Source organism: Phyllostomus discolor, chromosome 4, assembly GCF_004126475.2.
Source record: "Phyllostomus discolor isolate MPI-MPIP mPhyDis1 chromosome 4, mPhyDis1.pri.v3, whole genome shotgun sequence".
NCBI lineage: Eukaryota > Metazoa > Chordata > Mammalia > Chiroptera > Phyllostomidae > Phyllostomus > Phyllostomus discolor.
In genome coordinates this window covers 38,286,898-38,314,044 of record NC_040906.2, presented here as the reverse complement: position 1 = coordinate 38,314,044, position 27,147 = coordinate 38,286,898, and positions in this window count along the sequence as shown.

The following is a 27,147-nucleotide window of genomic DNA, read 5'->3' as shown; positions in this document are numbered from 1 at the left end:
ACCACTTGCTTGGTGTTGCAAGTGTTTTAATGTTTCCAGGGAAAGTAACCTTCATTTCAAGCTGACATAGATTTTTCTCCCTCTTGCTTCTAAACCAGATTCTGGGTTTATTGCCACAACTCACACCTTGGGTGACAGAATATTATTTTACTAAGATAATGAAGACTTGATATATAAATAAAATTTTCTGTACACTTCTCAGAAGCAATACTTAGAAGTTAAATTATTTTGGCAGAAATTGCACATAGTAAAAATCTTTCCACGCATAACCCTTTTTGTGGTCTAAACACTTTCTGTGGTCTCTACTGTTAGTTAAATGATGAATAATAATTAAAAATCCAGCCTCTTGAACCTCCTTCTGGACAAAGGCCACTGTTATCCTTTGACAAAATTAAGGCATGATTCAAAATTGAATTCTGAAATAGAATGTTTTGGCAATAGGCTCCTAATTAATTTTCCTGCAATTATCAACAAATTTTATTAAGATAGAGTGGGAGAACAGATTTCTTTTGGCCTATTAATGAAATGGTCAGATGTAATTTTTTAAAAGTACAGACCCATCTTTTCCCTTTGTATTTTGGCAATGTATCCTGATATTTGGAAACTTAACAAATTATTTACATTCTTTTACTGAGGGATCTAAAACTTATTCTTCTATATATCAGAAAGAAGTACTGACACAGGGTATTTATTCATATAATTGAATTTTAAAGAGTGCCAAGCAAATTTATGCTTCAGATTCAAGTCTTTTCTACATTGAAAAAATAAAGAATGGGTACACTTTTCTTCATTTAAATATTAGCTGAAACTTCACACCATGACACTAGTAGGTCCCAAGGTTCTCACTCTGAAAGGTCTATAACAATGCACGTAGAGCTCCTGTGGGTCTTCAATATCAGTTTTTTCCTGTCTGTGGAATCTTTTTTAGTAAACAGAGTCCACAGGGAGCAGCTACACTGATGGTTTTAAGTTTTAGCAAGAAGATATCTTACATAAGATGAGGTTGTTTTGCTCTGCCTGATAAAGTTGGAAATAAGTATGTAACACATCAACCCAGGAGATGCTTTTTGTTCTACAACACATCTGGAGCCCATAAAGATAATTTTGCATTTATATTTTGTTTGGGGAAAAGATACCATAAAAATGTTCTGAGGAATTCAAGATGACAGTAGAGTAGATAAAAGTTGCACTCCCCGCTTCCCAGAACCAAATTGGAAGTACAACTGAATTATAGAACAATCAGCCTGAATAACCAACTGAAGATTAGCTGAACAGAAGTCAAGGAGTACAGAATAAGGCACATGAAGACTGGTAGGAAGGGTAGAGATGTGAACAAGGCTGGCACCATACCACCTATGACAGTTGAGTATCAGAAAGGGTATTTCAGTTGCAAAGAACCTGAATATACACTTCTCCAAAGAGAACATGGAGATGGCCAATCGTCATATAAAAAGATACTCAGTGTCACTAATGAGAGAAATGCAAGCAATGAAATATCATCTCACATATGTCAGAAAGGCTATCATCAATTAATCAACAAATAGCAAGTGCTATCAAGGATGTGGAGAAAGGGGAATGCTTTTGTACTATTGGTGGGAATGCAGATTGATGCAGTCACTTTGGAAAGCAGTATGGAAATACCTTAAAAAATTAAAAATGGAACTTTTTGACCAAGCAACCCCACTTCTGGGAATATATCCAGAGGAACCCAAAACACCTATTCAAAAGAACATAAGCACTCCTATGTTCATTGCATCATTATTTGTTATATATGAAAGTAGCCCAAGTGTCCATCAGTAGATGAGCCAATAAAACAACTATGGAACATTTACACAATGGAATACTACTAGGCTGTAAAAAAAAAGAAGAAAATCTTACTCTTTGCAACAATATGGATGGAACTGGAGAACATTATGCTAAGTGAAATAAGCCAGTCAGAGAAAGACAAATGCCATATGATTTCACTCATATATAGAATCTAATAAACAAATTGAACTCACAAGGAAAATGGGGACAGACATAGATGGAGACTAGGATGATAGCTATGGGCAGGGGTTACAGGGTGGAGGGACTGAGCAAAAAGGAAAAAGGACTCCTGGAAATAGACAATGGTGTGGTGATTGCAAGTAGAAAGGAAGTATAAGGGGGATAAATGGTAATGGAAAAAATGTAATAAAAAAAGAAATTAAAAATCCTAAAAATGCTCTGCAACCCAGTTCTTCATCATGAAATAGCTATCATCATATTCCTTTCTAAAGCTTTTTCCCCCATTTTCACATGTAGAATTATGGAAAACTTGTTGAAATAAATTTTAACTTGTCATCAATTTTCTTACTGAGTACTTTAAAAAAAACATGAAAATAAATACAGAGATTAGTGATGAATTCCACAAAAAGGTAAGCAATTCAGAATAAATAGCAAATAATAAATGAGACTATAAAATTGAAAAGAACAAAAATGTCAGTCTTTAAAAATGATAATACTTAGACACCAATATAGATTGTTTATTATATAATGGAAATTTAGAAATATTTAAAAATGTAATATATTTTTATATTTTGATATTTGTTGATTTTTGCTTTATGAAAACATATGGCTGAGAAATTATATACCCTTTATTTATTGATTAACTCACAAAGGATTGAGTGGATACCCTTTTTTGGTATCTATTTCATATAACAGTATTTGCTTTAAGCCACTAAAAGATAACATTAAATCAAAATCTTTTGGCACACAAGGACCTTAAGAAAGACACACTAAAGATTTTGCAATATATTAGAAAAAACATATTCAACAAATTGCATTGTTGTTTAGCTACAATCCTTCAGTGGCTCCCAGGATGGCATCTGAAAAACTCTCATTATGTATGTCCATATGTTCACTGGGATGTCAACCCTTTTCTGAACTCTTCATCTTTGCCTATATAGTGCATGGTGGTCATTTTCCATTTGGTCTCTTCCAAAGCAAACAGTTTGAACATTTTTTCATGACTTCAGTATTAAATTAGGTGTCGACTTGCAATGTGTGCCTGTCTAGAGTACAGTAACTAAATGCAGCTGCCTCTCGGGGAGTTATGACATATTCTTGTTGTTAGGAGCCAAGGGGAGTGGCTGCAAAGTAACTGGGTGGCTTGAGGGGAAAGCACGAAAGACGGAGCCTTTCTTCTGAAGACAGGAGGAAAAACGTCCAAATTCTTGGGCAGTTTTCACTCTTCTTTGATCCAGTTTGCCACATCACAGATCCCCAGTTACATAAGGAAGAAAAATAACAATAAAGGAAATTGAGTCCCTTAATGAGAAGGGGAATGATTCTCCATATTTTCCATATTGTTTATACAAGTTGTTAAAACTGATACACTTACTATGAAGGGCCATACAAACTGTAAAGAGTCAAAATATCCCTTCACTGTCATTTATCATTACTGAAACTGGGTTTATTCTCATTTTTCTGGGGACTTTGGGAGAAGTGTTAGGCTAAATGAATAAATTTTTTCAAGTGACCAAAATACACTTTGAATCATAAAAGCTTTTCATTATTTCTATACATCTTGAAAAACAGTGACTATAAAAGATAATAAAATATTTTTCTGAATTGTGATTTTAACCATATTTAGCAAAATAGTAATAATAATTAAAGCTATTATTGGTTGAGGACTACTTTACGCTAGGTAGGGGTCTTAACACTTTACATGGATTATATCTTCTAAATCTTCTAATACGTAAGGGGTCAAGAAGAGCTGACTATGGTCATATTATCAAGAGGGGGAACTTGGATGTAAATCTAGGTCAGCTTGGGTGTGCCCGAACCCGAGTTGACCTTGTTGACCAGTAAGATTAGTCTTTGGTTTTTTTGTTCTTGTTTTTTACTGGTGTCGTTTTTTTTTCTTTTTCCAAAAATCACTCACCACCTCTCTCTCACAGCTACTGTGTCTGCATCTCTGTCATCTCCACATTCTTCCTGTAGTTTTGCTGTTTCCAACAAGAAGAGAAGATAAACAAGTATTCAAAGCTTTATTATAAATATCATTTTGAGTTGAATTTTTAAAATAGTCTTTAGGCTGGTTATTCTTTGTGATAACTTTGCCTGTCATTAGATATTATATTCATTGTTTTCCCATTTTGTTTTTTGAAATTTTTACTTTGTTTTTATTGTTTACACTATTAAAGATGTCCCCATTGTCCTCCCTTTGTCCAACCCCCCCACCCCCTTCCCTCTGTCGTCAGTGTCTATGGGTCATGCATACATGTTCTTTGGCTAATCCCTTCACCTTCTTTCATCTAGTTCCTCTCTCCATTCCCCTCTGAAAATTGTTAGTCTGTTCCATGTGTCCATGCCTCAGTTTCTATTCATATTGTTTCAGAACACTGTTTAGAAGCCTAAAGCTTAGTAAGTTAGATATTACCATATCAAAGATATTTCTTCATTTCTGTTATTAAGTTGTATAATACAGTAATTTTATAAGGAAGTTTGTTTTCCTTCGAGAAATAGGAAGTCAACAATGGATATAACATTTATTCATCATGTATTTTCCATTTCTATTACAATCTTGGTGTATAGAAAAAAGATATATTTCTGCTTTCATGGAACTTACAATCTATTGAGAAGAAAGACAATAACAATTCTGCACCTATTTAAAAGCAGGGACTCATATCTCAGCAACTGGTGCCAAGTTTACTTCACAAATGAACAGAGGATGCATTTCTCTCTGACAATTGTATTAAATAACAGCTTTCTCAATGTCCTTTTCCTCTTTTTCCTTCCCTTCCTACCTGCCTGCCTTTCTTTACTCATCTTTTTTTTTTCCAGCACTGAAACATTAAAATATACATTTTTGAAAATATATGCAAGAAGCTGAACAACCCAACATCTTCATTGTCATTATAGTAATAAATATGAGTTACCCACTATTATTGTTGGTGGTTTTACCAATTAGAAAACCAAACTGAAAAGTGTTAAGTAAATTATCCAAAGTCTGCCAGCTAGTAAATGCCAGCCAGCAGTCAAATCTGGATCTTTGAAATGCTAACATATTTCTCTTCACTGATCATTTCCTTATTCGTAACTTTTATGGTCCTTTAAAGCAGTTTGTTTACCTTTATCTTTGTGTTCTATCTTTAGTATCAGATAACTAATTGCATTTCTAAATATTTACAATAGTTCATTGACTCTAAGACTAAACTGATTGTACTATGTAACATCATTTTATGTATCCATCAGAAAGAAAAAAAAGCTATCCAGTACCTATCAGCTGACTATGGATTATAAGGCATATCCTAATTATAGAAATATTATAATGTGAACACACACATATTAGGATTCATGAAAAATGCATGATATGCATAAAAACAAAGGACAGGACAACATTATGAGCAATCAACTGTTTATGGGGGAAGTGTGGAGGGCGGAGGCAGATGTAAGCAGCATTAGTTGGAAAGACTGAGAAGGTGTTTTCTTTTTTTATCTTTAAATAGCTTTTTATTTTGCAATAATTTTAAATTCACAGGTAAGTTGCCAAGGTAGTGTAGAGAGTTCCCAAATACCTTTAACCAGCATGCCTAATGTTAACACACTGAAATGTGTTTAAGTATAACAAAATTCTCACCACTCTAAATGATCTGGTTCTTTTTTTTTTTGTTCATGTTTTGAGAAGGTATTTTGAAAGAGAAAAAAATATTTTTAATATAAATTTATTTAACTATAATAGTAAAAACAAAATCCCTGTCATATATTGCAAGTTTTAAGATAATTAATTTTATATATGAGTAGTAAGCATGTATTTTTAATACATTGCACATCACAAAGATGATGAATTGAGTTCTAGTGAGCAGTTGATTTAGTCAAGCTTCGTTTTGTTTTAGACTTTGTGGGGATGGTCTGTTCCAGATGTGCCCTTACCTGTCCAGTTGGGCGAAGCACTTACTTCTACAGCACGGTTCTGAGAGTGAGGATGTGGCCTTTTTTTTGCCTCAGTTGAATGCTTACAGTGCTCAGCTCAGTCTCTCCACTCTGGCCGTGCTGTGTTTCCAAGGTCTTCCCTGCATGATGCAGCCTCTGAAATCTCTGTTCAGCTCTTGACTCTCATTCTGTTCCAGGGTGGTCTCCCAGAGTCTCTCCCTAGTAAATTTGCATCTTGGTTAAGTCAGGAGTTAACCAAGAACCAGAAGGAAATTTTTATGCAGGTTTTCTGGTTCCTTCTCTGTGGATGCTTCCTCCCTAGAACTACTCCCAAGTCCCCACTGCATTTGCAGCCTCAGGTATTGATCTGAAGTTTGCTCCTCCTAGAAAGCAGATCACTCTTCTCTTAGATGGGCTCTTTCTCTAGCCCATGGTTTAGGAAACGACCTCAGAAGTGTTGTATACCACCGGGAGTCATGGTCCTGAGGCTCAGACTTTCTACTTTAAAAGCAAGCTCTAAAAGTAAAAATGAAACATTTTACATCAAAAAGTTGAAAATATGAAAATATATATAGGCATAAACATTTAGATTTTAGGCATAAAATTTAATTAATAATTTTGGTTGTCTTATCACAGAAAATTATACAGTCTAGAATTGCTTATTATAATCCTAGACCATTTTATCTATGGTAAAATAAAGTAAAACATATGGATATTAAATTTTTTAGCTACAAAGATGTGGGAAAAGCTATAGAATTAAAGAGCATGAATTTATGAATACTTTATAAGTTCTCATGCTGAAAGAATTTTTTTGAATATTTTTCCAGATGGTTGACATGCAGACAGGACAGTTAATGTGATTTGATTCCAGTCTGTTTTTTTCTCATCTCATCTGTGACTGATAGCAAAAGCAATAGTCTTGGTTGCTTGATATTTAGAGTATTTTGAAGCATTTGAGAAAATATTTGAATGAAGCAGATATTATATTAATGCACAACTCCATATGGAGAATAACTTTAAAGATAATGTTAACCTAATACATTGGGTGCCTTCTATTAACAGTATTCTAAATGAATACAAAAAGTACTAATTGATATTTTACAATTTACTTTTTACTATTTCCATAGTTTATGTAACACAGATAAATTTTACTCAGTGTTTTAATACCATTTTTAGCATAATTATAGTTATAAGTTGTGTGTTTACTCTCTCAACTTCAAAACTCTTAAGTTTTTATTTTGTTAAAGATAGATGTCATGTGATTGAAAGCATTAAAAGTACTTAGGAATTTTTGTTTCATTCCGTTTAATATTAAAATTAATGATTTCATGGAAACAACAGCTACTCTGAACATGATCATGGACAAGGTGCTTTGTCTTTCACTTCCGTTTGGTTTTTAATTTCAGTAACAGCAGAGATATTAAAATTTAGGAAATGTGCAGCAAATCTCAGTTTTAGTTAAACAATGTGGTGGAGATCCTCTGTAGAGCTGGGAAATGAGAAATATCATTTTTACCTATTTTAACATGCTTTTAATAAGACAGTTTTTAATTATTAAGTCATTGACAAAGGTGAACACATTTGATTCTCAATTTTTAGTTAAAATAGTATGTAGGTAAAATGAGTTTGAGCCTTTGTTATGCACACAAGCTATGGTATTATTTATGTCAATGAATTTTTAAGTTTAACTCAACCAACCACAAACAGTTGTGAGATGTAAAATATTAAAGCTAAGACTCAAAATGGAAACTATCACGCCATAGACAACAGAACTAAATATCAAAGGACTAAATTTCAAAGGCTTTCCAATGTTTTTTTTGAAGATACTCAAGTCCCATATACCTACAACTGCCACTTGCAACAGACTCACAGGGAGAGAAAAATAGGCTCAGTGAATACCACATGTACAGACAAGCTGCCCCACAAAAGCAAAACTGAGCAAAATGGGTACAGCATTGTTCTTTATTTTGGAAGCTCCCAGTAAAGGGGGAGCCCAATATTCTACTTCCTTAAGGAACCTAAAATCTCATAAACATTCTAGATCAGCTTGCTTGGAGCCACACTAAGTCTTTTGAAATTTATATGATGGTTGATTTTTATCACTGTGGAAGGTTAATTATTTACTGTAAGTCTGAACCACTCAAAAACTTGTTATTTGAACACACAAGCAAACATTTGAGGGCAGGTGTCAGGAGTCTCTTGATTCTCGATGCATCTCAGAACTTAAGCATGGCCCCCACATAGAGTGGGCACTCAGTCAATACTGTTATTGGTTTCATTCTGTGTCCTGTAACTTTTAAGAAAATCACCCACTAAATGAAATGGTAATTAGTACACTAATTACTGTTAATCAGTTTCTGCTGTGTAAGAAGCTACCAAAAACATATCAGCTTAAAACAACAGTTATTTAGCTCAGACTTCTGTAAGTCACCATATTTCATGGGCTGGCCAGTTGTGCGGCTCTGGCCCAGGCCCGGCCTATCTTGGGTAAGATTTCTATTGTCTGTAGTGAGTTGCCAGGTTACATACAAGCTGGCTGATCAAAAATGGTAAATACTATGAAATATGGCTAGGAAAAACAGTAATTCATGCTTATTTCTTCCTACCAACCAAAATAACCATATCTTCAAGTATCAAGCAGACTAACTTTCAAATTTACAGTTGTTTTGGTGACTTGTTGTGATGCCTACAAATATTTAAGTGGATAATCCTCTAATTCAGAAAGTGACATCCACAGGCTAATTGTGTCCCACCACCTGCTTTTGTAAGTAACATTTTATTGGAAGACAAACACTCATTTGTTTATGTGTTGTTTCCTACCACTTTCATACTAGAGTGGAAGACTTGGGTTGCTGTGATAGAGAACAAATGTTTCACAAAGCCTAAATGTTTACTATATGGCTTCTATTCTATTTAATTTTATTTCTTTGTATGGTTTTTAATTTTTTTTCTATCATTGACACTATTACAGGTGTCCCCCATTCCCCCCAAAGTTTGCCCATCTCCACCTAGCCCCCACCCCCTACCCCTGCTTTCACCATGGGCAATGTCTGTGTCCATGGGCTGTGCACATACATTCTTTGGTTAATCTCTTCATCTTCCTTAATCCAGCCCCTGCCACTCTCCTCCCCTCCCTTCTTGATCTCTTTCTTTTTTTTTTAAAGTTGATATAGAGTACACTTATTTTATTGTAATTTTTTTCCCGTTACCATTTAGTCTCCTTATATCTCTCTCCCCCACCACAATCCCCACACTGTCGTCCATGTCCATGAATCCTTTTGCCTTTTTCGCTCAATCGCTCCACTCTCTACCCCTCCTGCCCTTAGCTGTCATCCTGCTCTCGATCTATGTCTCTTTCTATTTCACTTGTTAGTTCAGTTTGTTCATTAGATTACACAAATGAGTGAAATCATATGATATTTGTCTTCCCCTGACTGGCTTACTTCATATAGCATAATGTTGATTTATTTCTTGAGTAATGGTGAATAGTGGCACATATTTCAGGGCTTTCAATAATTTATTATTGTAAATAATAACAATACTGAAAATAATTGATAATAATTATAGAGTATGTTTTTTGTGCCGTGCTATTTTAAGTTTATTTATTTCAACTAACTTAATCTTTATAAAATGTTATAATGTACACTTACTGTCACCACTTTAAAAATAAATAAGCTGAGGCACAGAAAAGTTAAACTTCCTCAGCCACTGAGCTTCAGCCACTGAGCTTAATAAAACCTAGGTTACATGGCCTAGAAGGCATAATTTGTCTTCCATGTTATTATTCCTATTTCATGTACTGCCAATCATCTTCCTCAGCAGTCTTAGCTATGTCACTTTTCTTTGATTTTCTAAAATATGCTGCATTCTTAACTTCTTTATGATTATCACATACAAAATTGATCACTTTTGAATATTCATCATACTGCTTGTTATACCTGATGTCTAATTATTTATATCACAACTCGAATGTCAGTTTCCCAAAGTAATATTCCCTAGCAATTCATCTAAGGAAAAAAATTTCACCCATCTTGTTTTTCATGCACCAGACATCTTATTGTTTTTCATCACAGCACTAATCAACACTTGCAGTTTTATGTTTATTTCTTTGTACACCTGTTATGATCCTTTTCAATATAACCCCATAAGGTCAAAAGGTCTACTTTATTAGTCCTTTGTAACAAAGGGCTTGGCACGGATGTCTTCAATAAGTATTCACTGAATAATGAAGAAATAAATTGCAAGATGAGATTTCAAAAGCTGTTTTTATATTAGTAAGATAATAGGATATTTTTATTATGTTTAGACATATCACAATCACCAAGTACTTCTAAGCACTTGTGTGTGTGTATAAAATATAATATATACAACATATATAATACATCAAATATATACTATATATATCGTTTTTATTACTCCTTATACATTTCTTATTTTCTCCCCACCCCCTCCAAAACATTCCTTCTTTCTGAGCATGAAATTATCTCTTTAACCATTAACTATCTATCCATCCAAATTTATATTTTAGCCTCTTTACTATTGTAATTGTCAATTATTTTTAGATTTAAAATCCAACCACTAGAAGAAATTTTCCAAAAATCTTTGCTAATTTCAAAACTAAAGTGTTTTAATGGTTCCCTTTGCATTCAAAATCAAGTCCAAAATCTCTAGCATGTCATTTTAGTAGATCTTAACTTCAGCTTCCATCACACCCCGAATCATTCATATACATTTTTATAAAACTCATTATAATCATAATACTTCTCAGTATGATTCTCATAAGTTAATTAATATAATTATTAATGCAGTTACAATTTCCATTGTAAACAACTCTACCCACATATGTAATATTGGGAATTAGTTAATTAATAGCATTTGCTGTCAAACCTATGAATGACTAAGAAATCATTTGTATGTAAGACAAGGTGAGTTTTACTTATGTACTATAACAATTAAATTTTAAAATATATACATTATGAACCTTATTACAGAATAGACTTGGCAGATAGTCTTAAATTAGCTCTTTGTGTTTTAATTTCTAAGTTGTATTTAGAAATGAATTAAAAATGTGGGTGAATATGTTTCTATAAAGAAAAAATGGCTATGGAGCTCTTCAAGCATTTGATTTGTTTAGTGAATACTAACAATGCCCTTTTTTGGATAAGTGGGTAAAAATCTTGGAGGAGTTTCAACAGGTACCGCATCATTCATTCACATTTTTTTTTATGTCATAAATTCAAGGGATTAACTTGTGGCTATTTTTAAACCTGAATATTTATGGTTAAATCTTACAGGTATGAATTAAAATCTCCCCAAAGCAAAACTTGCTGAGGTAACATCTCAATCACATTATAGGTAAAATAGATGAAAATGGTTTGACATTAAACATATGAGAGAATTCCTAGGCATACATAAGACATTGGGAGTTTTCTCAGGACTTGTCCTGTTTAGGTTTTTCTGTGCCTGCAATATACATGAGAAAGTTTGAAAGTGGAGTTGGGTCTTCAATGCTTCTTTTCCTTCCTAGTGGAAAGTGCTTCAGTGTTCTAAGATATTTACTGCATACCTTAAGAAAGCAATTAATCAGTCATCATCCTATTTTCAAATAGCTGGCTGTTAAATTATATAAACAGTAATATCTAGACTGATTACATTTTGTACTGATCATCATACATAACCTGTATAATGAATGGTGAGGATGACCTCTAAACTTAAAAAATAAATAGATGATTAAAAGAAGATAGTTAAGTTTAAGGTTTTCATCTGAGTTGCTATGAGAGCATCTCAACTTGCTACTTGACATAATCTCTGGTATGAAATTCCATTTTTGCTTCAATAGAAGCAGAAAGAACATTTACTTCAGTGCTTCTTTAACTGAAGAATATAAATAGTAGACAAGGGTTTCTAATAAAACCTAATGAATACAATTGGTGCAGTCATAAATTGTATTACTTAAAAAGGGGTTTGATAAATGTTGAAGGAATAAATAAGTTGGTGAGTATATTATATATGATAATGATTAATAAGAGGATAAAGGTTGGGAATAAAGAAAAATGAAGTTGAGAATAGGATGCAATCATAATTTTAGACCAGCTACTAAAAACAAAGTTTACAGGTATATCACAGTAATCCAATAAATTAAAAATTGATTTTGAAGTTTAAAAAGTGCTTTTTAATTTGATAGTTTAATTATAAAATCCACTTAATTTTTAAGCAAATTGATTAGTATCTTCCTGAAATGTTGTGCTTTGAAATTTCTAATAAGTCACTCCCTGACAGATATTTGTACACACTACCACCACCTAGTCCTAAGAATCTATGTAGTAATATGTCAAACATTTATTGAACATCTATAAAAATTAAGCATGTATTAGGTACTATAGAAAGAACAATGAAGAAGATATTATTTTAGGGAATTCATCAGTAGCTTAGACAGATATATAAATTGTAGCTTCTTCTCTGAATTTTACCTAGCTGGCATTTTTATATCATTTAAGTTCTGCACAGTTATTAACTCTTCAGATTGGATAGTTTCTTTATATTTGTATGCTGCTTTACTTACAGCTAAACACAATAATTAGCTGATGTTTAAGTCGTTGGAAAATGGCATTGTGTTTTAATTAGAAATAAATATAACAAAATATACTTTTCTCACACAGGCCTTTAGGGTAAATAGCCAGGAACCAAGTTACTATTATCTTCTGACAATTAATACTTTGTTTATACCTTTCTAGACCTATCTGAATACTCCGTTTGGAAGTAGAGAACATATATGTTTTAGAATGTTAATTATCATTAAATAATGTCTCTGAGATTATTTCAGATTGAGACCTAGAAAACAGGCCATAGTGTGGTTTTTCTGATTCTGCATTGTCCAATGGTGCTAAATGCAAGGTGGCATCCAAATATATTTTAATATTTTAAATAATTTATTATATTTTTTACTCTGATGATCAAAATATCTCAACTGATCATATTAATGTTGAGAAGAGAGACTTTGAGGAAAAATATTATGCCATTTAATGCATATATAATTTACTTAGATTTTGGTGAGACAATGCCTAGATTATAGAACATCATCCTAAAAATCTTTGTAATCATGAAAATAAGAGTTTTCTTCACATGGTGGGAACCATAGTAAAATCAAATAGTATTATAAACATAATGTGTAGACTGCAAGCATCAATATGAAATATTACATATGATTTAGGGAATAAAAATCAAATAAAAATTAATGCAATATCATGAATGAATATATTGAAAAAGGTGAATTTGCCAAATTCATTTAGGTATTTTAGATATAAGTCCTAACTTAAGCATCACAGGAAAGATAAATATAATCTTATACAACTTATTTACAGCAATATGTGAACTAATGCCACTGAGCTCCTAAAAACTTAATTGAAGGAAGACTGCAAAGCAGTGCACTGTTATTAATTGTTGACAGTCTTAAAAATATAGACCTTTAAATATCTACCTTTAAATTTATTTTATGAGTGCCAATTATGCATGATGAGTTGAATAAAAACAATTTTACAAAAAACAATGTGATAAGATTCCATATATATAATACTCTGGAAAGCATGGAAAGGATAATGAACTTACAGAAAAAATACCATTTGTTAAAATATATTACTAGCGTCAAATTAATAATAGTGTCTTGGGTATTGTTGCCAATTTTTTTCACATAAAAATACTAGAAAAAGTGAAAGAAAGTTCATTTCTACTGTGAATCTCAACATCAGCCCACTGTGATCTTAGGTTTAGAAAGAAAGATTATATAATGGTCACTTCAGTGTTCCAGGTAGCACATGAATAAAATACTACAACTACTTAAAATTTTGCAATTGAATTTGTTTATGAACAGAAGAAAAATACGTTGTTTTCTAAATCTAGTTGGAGTCTTGGTGAAATGTTATAATACATATGCAGAAATACCTTATGTTTTCATACAATTTTGAGGTCTTTATGGTATATTTAACTTTGCCATTATCATCAAAATTAAAATTTACTAAAAATATGTATATTCTAAAATATTACAGAAAGAACTATCAAATCTAGTGACCATGTCTATATTAAAGTGAGCCAACTAAGTCCTACAACAACCCTAAAGAACTGCATTTTCATTAAAACAAAATGTTTAACTATATAAAATATATATTTAATTCTAGTGATCTTACTTTCCCAAATATTATGGTTCAGCATTTTAAATTTCTATTGTTTTAATATTTTGATTCATGTTATTTGTCCAGATATACCTTGGGATTGTTATTATGAAGAAGTAAGCAGTATGCATCTTTAACTGACCTTGCTAGATTTACACCATTTTAAAAACTGCTTCATTGTGTCATTTTGTATAATGCATTTAACTATCCATCCTGATTAATTTTTAACATTTTTCCTTTATAAATATTAGTGACCTTAATTTCCACATAATATTTTATACTCACAAGCATTCCAACATACATACTTAGAAATAAGAAATTGAAGACTTCAAATAATTTTAAATCATAAAAATTTCCAAAATACTCTTTTAAAAGATCACACATACCACACACATATACACACAAAAGATGGCACAATTTCTTAGTCCTCTCAAAACTGTATTCCATTCCCTACAGTTTAAGAGTTCTAGGCATTGTAAAGTACCTTGTTTTGCAGCGTATAATGCACTCCTGTGTATATTGTGCACCCACGTTTTCAGCCAAACTTTAGAAAAACATCTTTTAAATGTTTAATTCAATTATTTACTTATTTTATTTAGAAACAAAACTGGTTATTGTATTCCAAAGTATTATTATTCCAAGCCATACGGATATTGTTCTTGCTTTCTAGAGTTACACTTTTAATGTATAAGCATAAGTAAAAGAATTAAAATCATTTCTATAAATACAGAATTAGTACTACCTATGTATAACATGCATACTTATTTTTCCCTCAAAAATTTGGGCAAAAAAGTGTGCATTGTACACAGCAAAATGCGGTAATTTTATGTGATTTTAATGTATTTATCTTGCTATTAAATGCTTGCATTGAGCACCTTTTGATACATTTATTGGAAAGTATAAGTTGCCAAAACAGAATTGCTTGTTATTTTCTGAGCTCATATTTCTACTTAATTATCTTTTTTGGGATATCAATTTGTAGGAGAATTTACATAAGGATCAGTGTTAATCTTTGTACTGTTTATATAGTGAAAATATTTCTGCCAGTATGCCTTACATTTTTAAACTTAGTTTATTACCAAAAAGAAAGCTGCTAATTTTTTTCATACTTACTACTTAGAAAGAGCTTTTATGTATATGTAACTGTGTGTATACGTGTATGTATATATATTATATTTTATTTGGTTATTTTAGAATTTAAACATTTAATTATTTAAAATCCAAACTATACAAGGGTTCAAGATTTTTGACTTTCTGTCTCCTTACATTTTGCTTCCAATCCAGCCAATTCACTTCGCAGTTCATCTCTGTCTTGTGGAAGCTTGTTAAATGAGGACGCCACAGCAGGCAACCAGCGCTGCTTCCATATGGGCTCACGGTAGGAGCTCAGTCAGCATGTTACCTGGTTTCAAAATGAGAGCTGGTTACAATTTTAAGAATGTTTTATCACTGCGCACTCTCACTGTCCTTCTAATCTCAAGTAACATTTTTCTCACTGTCTACCCGCTGCTCATAAGGCCAGTGACACATGTTGGAGGTTTTTTGCTCTGGTAACACACAATCTGTGAATCAGTCAGGAAGCACAAAGTTATACCTGCAACGATTAAACTCCACCCAATCCCCCATAACTAGTAGTGTAAAAATGTTTAAGATTTCATATCACGTGTGTGTGAAAGGAAACCGGGCAGGATTGATAATGTTGAGAAATCTATTAGGTTCTGCGAAAATATGCAGTGGCAACTGTTTTGTAAAATAGTAACCTTTAGTTTTCAGTTCAGTATTTAGGCTAAGACATGGCATCTATCTATAACATTTCAGATCTCGTGGAAGAGGGAAAAAATAGACTTAACGCTTCTCTTCAGAAGTGGAGCACATTACTTCCACAAACGGTTGATTTGCTAAAGCAAGTCATCCGCAACTTCTGTGATTAACAAAGCCAACATGCAGAATGTTATGTCAGGAAGAGGAAGAAAAACTCATCATAATAACAAAAGTGATCATCTATTATTTCTTTGAAAATACCCTTCTCTTCCACAGTCTCTCTATGGAATTTTTCTTGGTCTCAGTCATTTTACTGTATGTTCTAGGATATTTCTTTAATTTATCTTTCATATAAGTAAAATAATCTTCAACAATGTTTAACCTATTATTTTATTTTTTCTATTTAGTTTAAATATTGTAATTAAATGCAAAGACTCATTTTTTCTCCTCTTGATTTGCTCCAGTTTATACTCACTTTGACCTTACTTTATGAATATTATGTTCCCTTGATTCTATTACGAACATTGATTTATACTTAGAATTTCTTTATTTCTTGAATTATCTTTATTTTTTTTTTCCATTTCTTTCTCTTACTTGATCTTACTTAAATATTTGGGGCTATCTGATCATCCATTGACATTTACTAGTGAAAGATTATGTTGACAGTACAGGCAGCTGACCTAGATTTACCCTGCAGTCTGTCTGGGCAAATGTACAGGGCACACTGACAGGCCAGATTCACCTGAAGGCCAAGAGGAAGCGCCCAGGCTACCACTCTTTATGAACTGATACAATGAAGAGAAATGTGCTTAGTGAAGAGACAACTATCCTATCATGTATTTTTTTTCTTCTGGAACTTTCAGATAAGACATTTTCCAAAATGTTGTGGATTCTCCTAACCTCTAATTAAAAAACAAATAGAAAACAAAGAGAATATTTTTAAGTAAGAAATAAATATGACACGTGATGTTCTCTGTATTTTAGCTTGGAAAACTCAACCTAACAATATTCGGATGAGGATATTAAAACTCCCTAACTCGTTCACTTATACTATACAATTAAATGACTAGGAAAAGACTGTTAGTTATTCTCCCAGAGCAACATGCTAATTTATGGGACTAGATGAAAAATCTGAGTCACTCTGTCACTGGGATAGATGATTCTACCAGAGCCTGTGCCCTGTAATTTAGATAATAAATGATGGTTTCTTAACTCTTGTAGACCAAGAATCATTTATGTATTTATTCCTTCCTCTTTATGTTTGTCATTTAAGTATCAAGTTACTGTATTTATATCAAAGGCCTTGAGAGTAAACAGTTATCAGTGAGGGGGTTGGCTGAAGGGGCTGAAAGGCAAGGTAAGAATGTTGAGGATGCAGTTTCTTTCAGTATCTAGAATTGTGGAAAACTAATGTTCAGATGTATAAAAATATCTTTTGATGTGTGGCTACGGTTTTTTCTTAGATGGATTACTTCTGTATCTCTGACTCAGGCTCATGTGCTTCTCAAAACCCTTTTATTGCTTTTTTTTTAAAATTTTTATATGTTTATTTGAGCCAAACTGATGACATACGCTGGGAGCGAGATTTCAAACGCTCCCTCAAAAACCCTTTCAAAGGAGATTATCCCATTTTTTATTGCCATATACCAGATTACTTTCTCTACCATGGTCAGTGTCAGCAGTCACTGGCTCCTCGCCACAGCTGGGTTTTGTTTCTAGGTTCCTTCAAACCATTCCCCTCCTCTGTGATGTTCCCACAGTGCTGCATACCCATATGTCCAAAACGTAGTAAGCATTTAGGACATTTCACTGAATCAATAAGAAATGCACACATCAAGCAGCTGGCTGTATATCTGGTGATAAATATTTCCCTAAATGTGCATTGTTCAGAAAAGCTAAATCACTGTTAAAACCACTTCAGGATCAGTGGTCAACCTCTTTGATGATGAAGCCATTCTGGCATGCTATTTTAATTATAATAATTCTAGTCAAATTGCCCTAATTAATTGATGCCAAGATTCTGGTAGATACATATTTTGTTAACATCTTGGGGACTAAATTTTACCTTCTAGATTTTTGTCATATTTTGTCATCTTTCATATTTGCGGTATTTGCTTTGCTTATTTATGCTTACCAAGTAACCAAATCTTAAGTAACATTAAAATTTTAAGGTGGTCAGTGCCTTGAGTGATCATTAAATAACATTTTCCAGTGGAAATTGTCATTGAAAATGCATTTGGCAGTTGGTCAAATTAATCTTAAACTCTTCTTATCCACGTAACTTGTGAGGATGCCATTTACTAAACAAATAACAGAGTTAGAGCAGCTAAGACAAAGGCATAATTTAGTTTCACTCACTATTCCAATTTCTTTTTAAATGACCCCTGGTTGTATTCCTTATGGAAAACATGTAAATCCAAAATGCTCTTTGTTATTTGCTTTATTAGCCCGCCAAGGGAGGAAAAAAATTAAATGCAACCAAGTGTTAGACACAGATGTGTATTGCTGTAGCTAATAATATGCTGTGTTTTTCCAATGGAAATTTTAAGAATATTTTTTGGCTGAATCACAATTCAATTCTAACTAAGACTTTATTAAACAAGGAAGCAATTATAACACTACAGATAATTAAATCTTTCAATAATTAAATCTTTCTTGTTCTTCATCTGTTTAAATGCCTAATAGCTGCAGTAGACATAAGCTTTTTTAAAAAAGATTTCACTTATTTATTTTTATAGAGAGGGTAAGGGAGAGAGAAAGACAGGGAAAGAAACACCTATTGCAGAAACATTGATCTGTTGCCTCTCATACTCACCCCTACCGGGGACCGAGCTCACAATGCAGGCATATGCCCTGATGGGGTCGATGCCCAAGCAACTGAACTACATTGGCCAGGGCAAATAGTCATAAGCTTTGATGTGCAGAGCCAGAATTATAATGATAAGTGGGTATCAGAGAATAAAGAGTAACACATGCTTGAATTGAAGTTTATGAGCTAGGGACACAAATATGTAGAGTGACTACGCAAGGGTCAAGATCATTACCCCTGAAGGAACACCACCTAGGTTCAAATCCTGACTCAATTACTAAGTGTGGGATTGGGCAAGTTACTTAACCTTTCTACAGCCATGGTTAATTCATCTGTAAAGGGGGACAATAATAACACCTAACTAATAGGTGATTGTGATTATTAAATGAGTAAATATATGTTGTTAAGAGAAGTAATGAGAGCAGAGTAAGCAGTGTTAGGGATTACCTTATGACTACCAACTGAGACAATGTAATATAAGGAAGCAGTGAGAGGGAGGGTTATGTTTAATGTCTCAGAAGTTTAACAGTAGGAATTATGTACTTTTTTGCATGGTGAAGATATTGTTGGTTGGGCTCTGCTAGATATATAATTCTAAATTCCTTTAATACTTAGTGGAAAACATAGACAAAAGAATAATATAAAGCAACATTCTAGTCAATATTGTTGATTATCTGTTGTTCCTTTCCAATCGAAACATCATTTTCCTTCAATCACCTAACACTCAAACAGGTAATCACTCACTGTGCTTAAGAGGAAGCTGACCCCATCTTTTTGAAGTGGACTTGATTTGGCCAAAAGTGATTCTATCCATCCTCTGTGCAAATGTTTGGCAACTGGCTAGGTTGTACTGCTCTGAATTCTTTAGTTGGGCCCAATAAAATACCTAGGGAAGTTAAAATGGATTTCTTTGAGGACTATTGCTTGATGTTATGACAGAGTCAATGAAAAAAAGTTTATTCATGTTCTTCTCTACGTTATTGTGTGTGAAGAAGAAGCCCGGAACTGCCGCAACCCCATTGTTATACAGTGAAGGTAGAGGCGGCACGTGGAGGGTGAGAGAGACAAGATATAACTGAAGGCCCTAGTGGGTGGCAGTAGAGTATTGACTTAGCCATGGACTTCTTCAGTTATATGATAGAACTAATGCTTTTTTGGTTCAATCCTGTTTAGTATTTTCTGTTTGTTGCAACTAAAACTACCATAACTACTGCACACACACACATATTCTGTAGATTCATGTTTAGAAGAAAATTTTCATTTGATAGAAAAATAATAGAAAACCAAAGTAAAAATAAGCTTATTGCAATACAAAAATCAATCAGATCATATGCTTAGAAGTTGAGAAGTATGGTGTGTTACAAGGTTGGCTCAATTCAGTAGATTCATATAAATTTCTCTCTGATTCCTTAAAGTTTACTTATATTGGTGTTGTGGCTTTATGTTCAGGCTGTTAGTAAGATGGCTGGCAGGGTTACATATCTTAAATTCACATACTGTGTTATCCATGGGAAGAATAATGTCTTTTTTTTTTCAAATGAAGGAAAGCTTTTTACTTAGGAGCATTCAGCAAACTTCCATCTGTGCTGTATTAGTCTGAATGGGATTATCGTTTTACCTCCTGGGGAATGTTAATTTACAGAAGCTTCAACCAGTAATTGACAAAAAGAATGGATAGCCAAGACTGACTGTGATTATAAACCAAAGTAAAATTCCAAGGCAAATACTGAGAAACCATAGTATTTATAAACTACCTTCAGTTTAAAAGTTAATAACAGCTAGTATTTATTGAGTATATAGTATGTTCCAGCAGCACTGCAAGGATTTCATGCTTATGTTATTTATTCCTCATGACACTTAGGTATTGTTATGACTCTATTTAACAAACAACAAATATAAGGCACAAGAAGGGTCAAATAATTTGACCTGGTCACACGGTTTACAAGACTCATGACATATGCCATACTTCTGTTCAACTTCAGAGACCATGCTCTTAATTACTATGAGCATTAATTTTTGGACCTTGTGGTTTACTGCAAAATAAACCACATTTTTGGTTGAAAATGCATTTGGTTGAACAAATGCTAGCATAATACAAGTATGACATGAACAAGTTCAAACAAAACTGCTCATTCATAATGAGTTCATACAAAACAAAACTGAAACTATAAGAGGGTAAATGAGATTATTTACAAATATGCACCTACGCTCTATGTGGGAAATGTGTTTAACTAAACATAAAAACAATTGAATTCATCACAAAAATATACCATTATTGACCCAAAAAACTTTCTGTATGTCAAAAATATGGCCATGATTTCTAATGCAAATGGTGAATACCAGGCTAATATCTTTTAATATAGAACCACCATATTCTTTTCAATTGCATTGGAGACACAGAAGAGGATTGAAACACAAAAAACAAAGAAGTTTATATTAAAAATGACTAAATCTACATGAATTAAGAAAAACAATTCATAGTTTACCCAATTTTACATCTTGCAATAGATACCAGGTAAGAAAATTACTAAGCTAAGACGATTCCCACCTTCCCTAGAGACCTGTGGCTCTTCATAAACATCACAATCTGCTGCTCAGGTGAAGTGCTCTGAAGCCTTTGAAGCAGCAGCCATCCTCCTTCTTTTCCTTCCACAGGTCTTTGACTCTTCACTTGCACTCCCTTTGCATTGTTACCTTTCTGGGTTCCATTAAAGGCTTTGGCAATCTAAGGAAGTCTATAGACTATATCTCAGTATAATTAATTTTAAATTCATGGAATAAAACATAATTACTATGATTTCAAAAGAAACTAATCACATTAAAAGGTATTTATTAAAATACTGCAGCCCTGGCTGGTGTAGCTCAGTGGATTGAGCAAGAGCTGCGAACCAAAGTGTCGCAGGTTCGATTCCCAGCCAGCGCACATGCCTGGGTTGCAGGCCACGGCCCCTAGCAACCGCACATTGAAGTTTCTCTTTCTCTCTCTCTCTCTCTCCCTCCCTTCCCTCTCTAAAATAAATAAATAAAATCTTAAAAAATATTATAAAACTGTGTAAAATTTAAAATGTACCTTTTAATTAATGTTATAAGTACAAATATTAACAGAAAGCTTATTTCCTACTGTAATTTTTAAGTAGCGTTTAGTTTTATTTTGAAATATGTACAACATCTGTAATGGTATAGGAATATATCTCTGATTTATATTGACCACAAGATCACAGTTACACTACTACTTTTATGTTTTTTTAATCTGTATTTATAACTAAAGCAAAGGCTAAATTTTACATTCTAGTAGAAATAAATATGTAGTTGATTTCCACTCACATCCATAGATCCTGAGAATTGTTCCTGGAAATATAGTCTTAATCTAGGAGAGATCTGGAGATGAAGCAGAGTGAGCTGAAGCAGAGTGAGCTGAGTTTTCTGTGATGCACAGCTTGCATGAGTAAAGATGAAATTCAGACAAAATTTTATAGCAAAGCATTTTCATAAATTACACTTTTCTTGGAAAAAAGAAAATTTTACTGGAACCTCTCAGATTCCGGTATCATAAAGCAGAATAATGGAGAATAGTGGGATGATGCCACTATTTATAGATGTCGCCTGAGCAAAAATATGATGACAAAAGGAAACCGGTCTATAAATAATACATATGCAACATTTGTGAAATGCAAAAACAAAGAGAATATTCTTTCATCATTAAAACAACAGCAAGAAAAACAAACATGCACAAAACCAGTTTGTTACTTAGAAAGGACTAAAATGAAGCAAGCTTCAACCCTTGTGCCACACAAATTCAGAAAACAGAGTATAGTACCACTTTACAGTGTTTAAGCAAAGTTGTTGCTAATGACAAGAAGACATGAATATCTTTTTAAAATTATTTTTTAATTTTTCTGGAGAGAGGTGAAGGGAGGGAGAGAAAGAGAAAGAAACATCCATGTGAGAGAGAAACATCAATTGGTTGCCTTTCCCACCTTCCCAGACCAGAGACCTAACCCACAATGTAGGCAGGCATCCTGAGGTGAAATCCAACCAGAGACCTTTCGCTTTGCAGGACAAGGCCCAGCCAACTGAGCCACATCAGTCAGGGCAGACATGAATGCTTTGACAGATTTTCTTTCGTGAGCAGGAGCTACAGAAAGACACATAAAATCAATGCTAATTAAAAAGCTAAGAATAATGATAAAATTAATAGTATAACAAAGGGAAATATTAACATTAAAAACTGAAAAACAGTACTAAATCTTGTTAAATAAGAGGAATTATTTATGATTTATATTAATATAATTATTTATAATAATTGTAGATGTATTAAACATGAACACAAATATAAAAACCTGTTTATAGATATATAGTTATTTAATACCCATGGTAAAGTAGATATAAAATACTGAATTAAACTCAACTGACTTAGTTAACTAAACTAATATTTACACTGAGAATTTGCAGAGGAAAAAAGAGAGAAGTAAATGTCTGCTCAACTCCCAATGTTGAAAAGGTGGTATCCAAAATGCTGTTTGATGAAAATCCAAAATTGATCAAATCAAAACCAAAATGAAATAAAAATGATAAGAAAAACATAAGTGACTTATGAAAACAGAGAATGCAATATCAAAATTTCAGTAGATAAACCAAAGCAAAACTCATTCAGGAGGACACATAACTAACACAATATTGATTAAGAGTTTGTTCATATGGAAAAGCAGGTGCTCAAAAGTACATTGCAGTAGAACAAAGCATGTAAAAATGAGAGGAAAAGTAAAACCTTACTTAATTTTCCTCTAAAACTCATTGAAAAAAACAAAAAGTAATAAAAAGGAGAATATACCTCAACAATGATATAAAAAGACACCCTTAACCTCAAACCACTAACCACGGAGCATATTTGCCAAAATTATAAAGCCTAGCTTGTGATGAGGAACATGCTGATAGTTGACATTTATTGACTTCGAACTTAAGCAAAATACATATTCTCCAAAACTAAGTACCACCTTCATGAAAGGCATGGGCACCTACAGTTTTATTAAAGCAGTTAGATCTGTTTCAATATTGGTCACAGGTTGAATGCACAGAAAGAAACCCAGTTCAAATGACTAGGTAGGGAAACTAAGAGAAAAATCAAGCTGGTAAGTACTTTTTATTTTTTTATTTAGGATTTGGTTTCCAAGCTCAAGGAGGCTTTGGAGAGGAGAGAGAAAGAAGAAGAGGAGCCAGACCACAAAGTAGAGGGCCTGAGCAGGAACAGAGTTGCTATGAGGCTCATGAGTTTTCAGCAAAACTTGAGGGGGACTGTGTCTCTAGTGTAAAGAATATGGTCAGATACAAAGGAAATAGAAGGTGTAGAAGATGATTGCTCTAGAAAAGAAGTGCTCTTTGTTCCTTATTTCTAACTGCCTCTCTTCTTACACTATATTGTTCTGAAAGGTAGGGCTCATGAAAAGATACATTTTAATCAAAAATAAAGTTCCCATGCACAAAAACTGCCAACATAAAACAAATAGACACATCATCAAAAGAAAAATATCACACACCTCAAGAAGGGTAGTAATGATGTTTTAAAATCTCAAAAAATGAAAGATAGTATCATTTTTTAAAGTTAATAAAAGTGATAATTTAAGAGATCAGAGGAATATCATAAATTACTGCAAATAAGAAGCTTGAGAATAGAACATAGGGAAGAAATGGAAGTGAATTGAAAATATCAAAGGTATAAAAACAAAAAAGATAGAATAAAATGACAGAAAAGAATATTAGATATTAGATTAGATGCATGTGGATAAATTTGAACCGCAATGTGTGACAAAATGGAAATGCCAACTAATGAAAAAGGACTAGAAACACTTTCAAGTATGGTAATGGGATATTTGGACCACACATGATTAGTGGTTGGTTTTAAAGAGAACAAAATGTTTAGGATACAAAATTTATTCAAATATGCAATACAATAAAGCTTTGAAACAAATAAAGAATAGAATCTGTGGATTTATGGAGCTTGATATTTACCAGGAAAAACTGAGAGTGAGCCATAGACCCCAAACATATCTGGGGGGATTAATGCCACTAATAATTGGTACCCAAGCAAAAAGGAGTAGCCTCTTACACCAGAAGGCAGTGGTGCATCCTAACCAGTAAAAGATCTCTTTATTTCTTCAAATTTTGAGAGAAGGGATACACAAGCCCAGATTTTTTTCTTAGGTGCATTTTCATCAAGTGTAACAGCAGTAGACAGATGATCACAAGTGTCCAAAAACTTTAGCAAGTCCAATGCCACACAAACAAACAAACAAAATGATTCCATGAGAACCAGTATAAAGAATTTGGCATTACAGAAATTACTTTGAGGTGGTGGAAAGAGAAATTGTAGGGAGTAATGAGTCCTTTCAAATATAAAACTAAAGTCAGCTATAGTTAACATTAGTTTAGAATGGAATTATGATATAACTATATTAATAATAAAAATCAAGGTCATAAGAAAAAATCAACAGATGTATAAATGTGCATTACATCATTGAAACAATGTTAAGGACATTTTTTTCCAGTATAGTCAATTCTTTTTAAAAAATATTCTTTCTTGCTCTGTGTTCTAAAAACTTGACTTCTCAGAGTTGATCCTAAGGAAAAAGGTATTCTGGGAGTAACACTTAAGCTGTTGGTGGAGTGGTAGAGAGAGGGACTCTAGAGAAAGTTTGCTTGAGTTCAAGTTCTATTATTGCCTCTTACTAGCCATGTGACTTTAACCTCTGGGTGTTTCAGTTGCTCATCTGTACAATAAGGATAGTTATGGCCACAGGGTTGTTATCAGGATTAAATGAACCCATATAGAATGTAATCAGAATGGCTACTGTTAGTTGTTACTGTATACAAATATCCCATAATAGTGATATTTATAACAGAAAACACTGTAACAAATGTAAATAATGGAATAAATAAATCATAGTCCACAAAGAGATGAAACCACTATAAGAAGTTCTTTCTTGAAATGAGAAAATGTTAATCTATAGATAACACTGGAGGATTAAGGCAGATTACAAAACTTCTCAAAAGTAAGGCTTTAATTAGTTCTAAGATTAGGTAAATATTCAAAAATTTTGATAAGAATCAATTGAAGTATGCCTGATTTTTAATGTTAATTGTATTTTATAATTTATACATGCACCAAATTTTTATTTTGAGCATGTATTGACTTAATAATTAAAATTTAATAATTAAAATAAATATATTCATTAAATATACAGTAATATACAGTAGCTATGTCATAATCTAAAATGTACTTTTTTGAATTTAGTTACTCATGAACAAGTAATCTTGGCTATATTTTAATTTTAGAACTTAACCAGATAACAAATACTTTCTGGAATATTTGGATTAGCTAATAGATTTATTTTTCTTTTTAATAGTTCAGCAAGTTTATTAGCACAATGGACTTGAAAGGTTGGTAGAATTAGGAGCTGAGATTCTCTTTCTTTAGTTTTCTAACAGATTACTAATCTGTATCACATGTTCTGAGTAAACTTATAAAAAAATAAAATAAAAACTGTACTGAAAGAGACTTTCCAATTCTATCCCTGAGAGGAAAGACAACAGGAGAGAAGATAGAAACGATCTGCAATTTGTGGTTGCAACTAGAAATAAAAATTAAGAAATTTCAGCTTTTCCTTTCCGCTTGTTATCTCAGGTGCAAAACAACATTAGCCCTCAACTTTAATTGAGTAATAAAAACTTCACGTACTTACATGTTGAAAAAACATCTAACATAACATATCAAAACAACATTAAAAGTTGAAAAAAGAAATAGGGAATATTTTATTTCATATGAATACATAATTTTCAAATGAGAAAAATATCAGCTAAATCAAGAACAAAAAGAGCCATATCTCGTTAGTTTAAAATTCATATTATCTCTATGATAACCTAGACTGAATGGTACAATAGCTTGCCTTGAGTTGATCTAGGATAAACATTCTACATTCCTCTACTCATGTTCTAGGCCACAAGCTTTATTGTAACATTTTCCTCGTTGTTTTATAAGTTTGGTAATCTGTTACAAATGCAAATTAGTTTACACATTTTCACACAATAGTAGTTCTTTTTAAATGACATCTAGTGACTATCACCCCTGAAAATAGTCTCACATCAATATTTCATTAAAATATCACAATATCTTCAAAAAATGACTTATGGACAAGCTAATTGAAGAATATAGGGAAGATACTATTTAAAATATATGGGGGTTGCTGATTGGAATGGTTTTAACATGTCTGATTAGGACTTTACTTTTAAATTAAACTTTAAAAATAAAATTTAAAACTAAATTTTACAAATTAAGCTTGACAAGTTAAAACTTCAAAAATACATGAAAGAAACCACTGAAACAAAAGAGATCAGACATGGATATGATGTTCTTGTAGGTTCAAACCTAGGCTTTGTAGTAATAAAAAAAATTGGCGGCTTCTCTCCCATGAGTGAATGAATTCCTCTGAACTGTGGTGACATTTTACAATCCTCTTGACACGA